Source organism: Diceros bicornis, chromosome 28 (assembly GCF_020826845.1).
Source record: "Diceros bicornis minor isolate mBicDic1 chromosome 28, mDicBic1.mat.cur, whole genome shotgun sequence".
Taxonomy (NCBI): domain Eukaryota; kingdom Metazoa; phylum Chordata; class Mammalia; order Perissodactyla; family Rhinocerotidae; genus Diceros; species Diceros bicornis.
The window spans coordinates 31,568,914-31,575,982 of NC_080767.1; the positions used below are offsets into that span (position 1 = coordinate 31,568,914).

General features: G+C 40.1%; 1 pseudogene; it reads left to right on the forward strand.

Annotated features, from left to right (window-relative positions):
* Window positions 1-4,226: 4,226 nt before the first annotated feature.
* On the forward strand, window positions 4,227-6,034 carry LOC131393613 (olfactory receptor 1N1-like; annotated as a pseudogene).
* The last annotated feature ends 1,035 nt before the right edge of the window (window positions 6,035-7,069 follow it).

A 7,069-nucleotide genomic window follows, 5' to 3' on the forward strand; every position in this document is an offset into this window, starting at 1 on the left:
AATATCAAAAAAAAAAAACAAAAAAAGAGTGCTGGACACTCACTTTACAGCAACACAAAAATCAATTCCAGATGAATTAATAGCCTAAATATGAAAGGCAAAATTAGAAAGCTTTTAAGAGAGAATACTGATAAAGATCTTCCTGACCTTGGATAGAAAGTATTTCTTAAACCAGAAACAAAATAAGCTCTAAGCAAAAAGGAAAATATTGATGAATTCAATCAAATTAAAATGAAAAACATGTATTACTCAAAAATGTGATTTAAAAATGAGTGAAAAAACAGGCTGGAAAAAATATTTTAATACATATGACCAACAAGGGACTTGTATACAGAATATTTAAAGAGTTAAATAAATCAAGAAGAAAGAAATCAAGAACGATAAGCAAACAGAAAACTAGAACAAAAATATAAGTAGGCATTTTCAAAAATAGAAAATAAAAATCACTGAAAAACATATACTTCTGGGTATATATCTGAAAGAATTGAAATCAGGATCTCAAAGAGATATCTGCACTCCCATGTTCATTGCAGCATTATTCACAATAGCCAAGATATGGAAACAATCTAAAAGTCCATCAACAGATGAATGAATAAATAAAATGTGGCATATACATACAATGGATTAATTTTTAGCATTAAAAGAATGGATATCTTGTCACATGCTACAATATGGATGAACCTTAAGGACACTATACTAAGTGAAACAAGCCAGTCACAAAAAGACAAATATCTTATGAATCTACTTAAATGAGATGTCTAAACCAGTCGAATTCATAGCAACAGAAAGTAGAATGGTGGTTGCCAGGAGCTGGGAAGAAGAAAAACCGAGCAGTATAGAGTTTCAGTTTTTTAAGATGAAAAAGTTCTGGAGATCTGTTGCACAACAATGTGAGTATACTTAACACTACTGAAATGTACACTTAAAATGGTTAACATGGTAAATTTTGTTATGTGTTTTTTATTTAAAAAAAAAAAGACATACAAGAATGATCATCACATCATTATTCCTAATGGCCAAAAAATGGATATTTCTTAAGCAATAGGTTGACTGAACAATACCAAATATCAGCATACAATAGAGCATCTTACAACAATGAAAATGAACAAGCAACAACTACATACAACAATCTAGATGAATCTCACAAACCTAAAATGTTCAGCAAAAGAAATCAGACAAAAAAAGAATACAGAGTATATGATTCTGTTTATATAAAGTTCAAAAACAGGCAAAAGTAAAATAAAATGTTAGGAAAAGGATGGTGGTTATTTGACTTAGAGAAGGCCAGACGGGTAAGGATTGGCAGAGGGCAAGAGCAGAACTTCCAGAGTGCTGGCAATGGTCTACTTCTTAATGTGGGGAAGTGATACACAGGTGTTTGCTCCATAACAATTTGCTGGGCAATGTACCTATGTTCTGTGCAGTTTTCTGTGTGTATCTTATACTATGTTGATTTTAAGAAATAGTTTTAAACATATATAAGAGATACAAATAAACACCATAATATCTACAGCTCTAACATCCAAAAAGCTCTGGCATCAAAAAAGTTTTTTCACAGAGTTGCAGCAAAGTCACTTAGCAACAAAACCTGATCTGAACTGAAATGATGATACCTCTAGTCTTTAGTAGTCCTACTTGGTGTGGCTATTTATTCACTCTGTTGCACAAATGTTGTGTTTGGTTAATGGAGTGCTGTGTCAAACCTGCTGGGAGAGTCATAGATGACATAACATACTATTCAAGTCTAAAAATTATGAAATACACAACCATACAGCTGGCAATGTGGGTTTATGATGGGGAACTGCTGGCCTGTACCAGACAGCAATGAACAAGAATGCACCACAGCTACATGTATCAGCATGAATGGACCTCAAGAATGTAATGTTGACAAAACTAAGCAAGTTACAAAAGAACACAAAAAATATAATTCCAATCACATAAAAGACAAAAACATGCATATCCAGACAATACATAGTTTAGTCACATACGCATGTGATAAAATTAAAAAGAAAACTACAGTAATATTCATAATAATGATTTCCTCTAACGGAGGAGAAAGGGAAATGTGATGAGAGAAAGGCCGATTGATAATATTACATCTGAGTGGTAAGAGCATGGGCATTATTTTATAAACTTTCTTTAAACAGTACATATATCTTTCGTATATAACACTCCTTTGTATATAAGGTAGATTTCAACAAAGATAAATAAATATATCCATAGATACATGGTACCTTGGCCTTCTGTAGTGTCTACATATTGATCATATATCGGCTCCCTGGGGTCATAGAGAACATGAATGTTCCCTCTTCAATATGACATTTGAAGGCAAGGATTGTGACTTCCAACCTATTTTTTTTCTCTTTACTTTTTTTCTGGGACCTGCCATGCTTCATCCATGAGGACTGGACTGTAATTAGAAAGTGTGTACTGCATGACAGGGACAGGCTCAAGACGTCGAATCCAATCAGCACTTACCCAACAGAAAAATAGCAGAGCAGTGACCCCGTGGATCCCACCCCTGGTTTCTTTGAAAGGAGGCATTATAGACACTGCAGGGACTCAGGGGGCCACAGTCAAAAATTGCCTCATCTTGTCTCTACCTAGCAAGTCTGGGATTGGGTCCCAGGAGACACTGCATGTGAATAGTCAGCAGATGCTCCTGAGTCTTCAGTCTGTGCTGCTGCAGCAGAGAAGGGCTCTGTGGCTCCAATCATGTCTTCCTGGGGAGGAAAGGAGCAGGGACCCCAACCTCCTTGGTGATAGTGGCAGGGACTGAGGTTGGCAGGCATCTCCAGGTAAGCACTAAGGCATAGGGATGGGGAGGGAGACCACAGGCTACCAAAGGCGTACGTGCACACAGGCACACACACTTACATACACACACACATAGTCCATTAGAGCTTCTCCCCTTTTCCTTTTTCTCTTTTCTTTCCTACATCTCTCTCTCTCTCTCTCTCTGTCAATCATTTCCCAGCTCCTCTGGTCTCCACGAGGGGTGCCTAACTCAGGTGTTCATCAGGTTCCTGATGGTCCAGCCTGAGGTCATTATGGAGACAGAGTCTCAGACTTCCCTTCCTCAAGTCCCATCAGTGACCAGGACATAGTACCTGTGCAATAACCAAACCTGTGGATGTGAGAACTTTGTAAATGGAAGAGAACGCTATTAATAAAGGGCACATCACTGCATTTTCATCATTAACCTCACCATCACAGCATAAGTTGTAAGATCATGTCCACTTGGACAGGCATGGTTCCCAGAATCACTCTCAGCCACGACCCTAGGCCAATACCAACACTATACTCCGCTACCACCATTTATAATTTACCAAAGCTGTTCACGTACTTTTTTTTAATTGGAGTGAGTGAATAACTGTTTAAAATAGAATCATTTATTCCCATTGTACAGTAAATGATATCTGGGCTTTGCATGATTAAGCTATTTGACCTAGTTTACACTTGGTTTTCAGATGCCAAAGAAGATGCTCTGTCAATGATAGTTCTGAGTAGAGTCATAACCACCCAAAGAGGGTGACGGTGATGATAATGATGGCTCTTCATCTCACACTTCAAAATTCACAAGTCCAATCTCCTCTCAGGCAGTGACCAGGACCAATGACATGGGATGAAGCATCCTCATATATTAACAACAACAATAACAATGGCTAATGTCTATTGAGCACTTACTATGTGCAAGCCTTGGTCTAAATATTTTGCAATCATTATCCAATTTAATCCTCACGACCACCCATACAGCAAACTCTATTTCTACTCGCTTAAACAGATGTGAAAACCGAAGACCAGAAGGGTAAAGTGACTTTCTCAAAGTGACACAGAGAGTAAAGAGTGGGGAAATGTGGTCAGACTCCAGAGGGGACATTATATTTCTAATCAATAATTTTTATATTATAATATATAATAATAATTAATTAATTTTTTTATATATTATATTTTTAATCACCACACTAAACAACTGTGACATTAACACATGCTGCCTCTGACTGTCCATTGCACTTATCCCTCCACACCATCAAACAGGAACATTGGAATTTCTCATTTTGATTGCACATCATGGTTCATGAAGAAACTTCCATTGATCCAGCATTTGTCTCCTCAACAAACCTATCAGGTGGTGTTATTATCTGCATCTAAATGCAAAGAAAGAAAACTCAAAGGGGGCATTTGCCAAAGTGAAAAAAGGCATGTGAAAAGCAGAGCTATAAAGCATGTTGTATGATGCTAAACACTGCATCGTGGGTCCCAGGCTCACATTCCATCAACTCCTAGTACCAATGACAGTAAGAAATAGTCCCTTAATTAAAGCCTGCCCTCCATTTATGTTATCTTTATAATAACTTCAAAGACTCTATGAAGCAAGTACACATTGTACAAGCTAAAAAACAGAGACTGAGGGCGCTTAAGTAACTTGTCCAAGAACACATTCCAGAGAATGGGCAGAGAAAGGTTCCCGACCAGTCTCTAGACTCCAAAGACTGTGATCTTAAAACCGAACCTGCTCATGGTGAAGTTGATGATGATAATGAAAACAACATGCCCTTTATTGACAAAGTACTTTTCAGTTAACAAAGTTTTTATATTCGCATTAATTCATTGGAATAGTCTTCAAACAGAATGAGGCAGAGACTCCTAGCACACCTAGAGACTCTTTCTTTCATTTCTCTCAAAAAAGACACACACAGTCACACACACACACAGAACCTTGTATTGCCCACTGAGTCCTAGTGTATGCATGACCTCAAAGGACTCCATAATAAGGCAATAAGATTGAACAAGTGATCTAAAGTTTAAGAAAGAATTAAAACTTGAAGAGATTCATTCCAGGTGAAAACCAGTTCAGCCTCATTCAGACGCTTGTGGGGCAGGAATCCATAAACCAAATTACATTCCATCACAATGTTTGTCATAGTCCACAGGCCTCATAGTTTTCATGTTTGCACACCTGCCATTACAGCTACTAATGAATCTCAGAGATCTCTTCAAGGAATAGAGAAAAACAAACCAAAGTCCTTGGACTCTGTAATATTTACAGCTTATCTTTATTTAAGCAAGATTCTCCTCTAATTTCTCTGCCTTAGAAGGAAGTTGGAAACCAAACCAGCATCTCTAACTTCCTGCTCTTGGGCTTCTCTGAACACCCAAAGCAGCAGCATCTCCTGTTCGGGCTCTTTCTGGGCATGTACCTGGTCACCGTGGTGGGGAACCTGCTCACCATCCTGGCCATTGGCTCTGACCCTCACCTCCCCACTCCCATGTACTTCTTCCTGACCAACCTGTCCTTCATTGATACCTGCTTCTCCTGCACCATTGTCTCCAAGGTGCTGGTGAACATCCAGACACAGCACCACACTATCTCCCACACTGGATGCCTCCTGCAGATGTACTTCTTCATGGCCTTGACCCTGCTGGATAACTTCCTGCTGGCTGTGATGGAATATGACCGCTACGTGACCATCTGCCTTCCTCTACACTACACCACTCTCATGTGTTCCAACACTGCCTGCTGCTGGTTGTCGTGTCCTGGCTCTGCTCTCACCTCCTGGCCTTCTCATACACTCTCTTGATGTCTCAATTCTCCTTCTGTGCCTTCCATTCCATTCCACACTTCTTCTGTGATCTTCTCCCACTCCTCAAACTTGCCTGTTCAGACGCTCATATCTTTCAGGTCATGATGTTTGCTAATGCAGCCCTCTCAGGTGTGGTCCCTCTCACCTGTGTCCTGGTCTCTTATGGCCACATCATCCACACCACCCTCAGGGTCCCCTCTGCTGGGGGGAAGCACAAAGTCTTCTCTACCTGTGGCTCTCACCTGACAGGAATCGCTCTCTTCTATGGGACACTCTTTCTGGTATATTTCTAGCCCTCATCCTCCTACTCAGCAGATACTGGTATACCATCTGTGGTATACACAATTGTCACCCCCATGCTGAACCCCTTTATCTATAGTCTGAGGAACAGGGACATGAACGGGGCTTTGTGGAGACTCCTTGGCTGGGGAAGATGTTCCACCCTGTAAAAAGAACTTCCCTAGCGTAGAAGCCCAGAGTTTTCAACATGACTTCTTCCCTAGACTTGCCCATTATGAATTTGAAAGACTCACATTCAAGACAGCATGGTGCTTAGCCTCACAAGCAGATGCAATAAAATGAAGACTCTGACTTTGCAGGACTGGAATAGGACCAACTGGCTAAGGACAGAACTTCTGTCTGAAGAATGTGAGTAACCAGCAGTCCCTACAGGCTGTACCTGTGATAAGAGGTATATGTGTCCAAGCAAAATCAATCCAGAGTTGGGAACATCAAAAATGCCAGCAGGGGCTGGCCCCATGGCCGAGTGGTTAAAGTTCCGCACACTCCATTTCGGCAGCCCAGATTCACAGGTTCGGATCCCAGGCATGGACCTACTCCGCTCATCAGCCATTCTGTGGAGGTGTCCCACATACAAAATAGAGGAAGACTGGCACAGATGTTAGCTCAGAGCTGGTCTTCCTCAATCAAAAAAACAGAAAGATTAGCAATGGATGTTAGCTGCGGGAGAATCTTCCGCACCAGAAAAAAAAAAATGCCAGCAAATACTTGGTTTCTAGGAGGAAGCCCAATAGGAGCACAACGTAGGACTATAAATTCTTCCCCAACCACAAGAAACGCTGGCAAGATTAAGCAGGTTAGGACCTCGGTAAAGTCACTGGGCTTCACTAGGCACTAATTCTGACCCTGCTTTGGAAGAAACTCACTCAAGGGAATTGGCCTCAAGATGGAGAAAAACATGGAGAACCACTAGGCAGAATCTGTGTGTGCCTGGGAGGGCAAGAATATTCTAGAAAAGGAACCTAGGCACAGAAAGATTAAGAGATTTGTCCAATACCAAACATCTGGGCCTGGATCTTTGTCTCTGGCAGGTGGTTTGATTTTTTCATTTGTTAGTTGTGCCCAGTCTTTATTCTTTACTTTCTAAACTCTGGTTTACTTTTTTCTCCAAATGAAAAATCATTTGTGTCATTACAGTAAAGATCTAAAATATACTGTAAAGAAATATTTTTAAATCCCTTCTT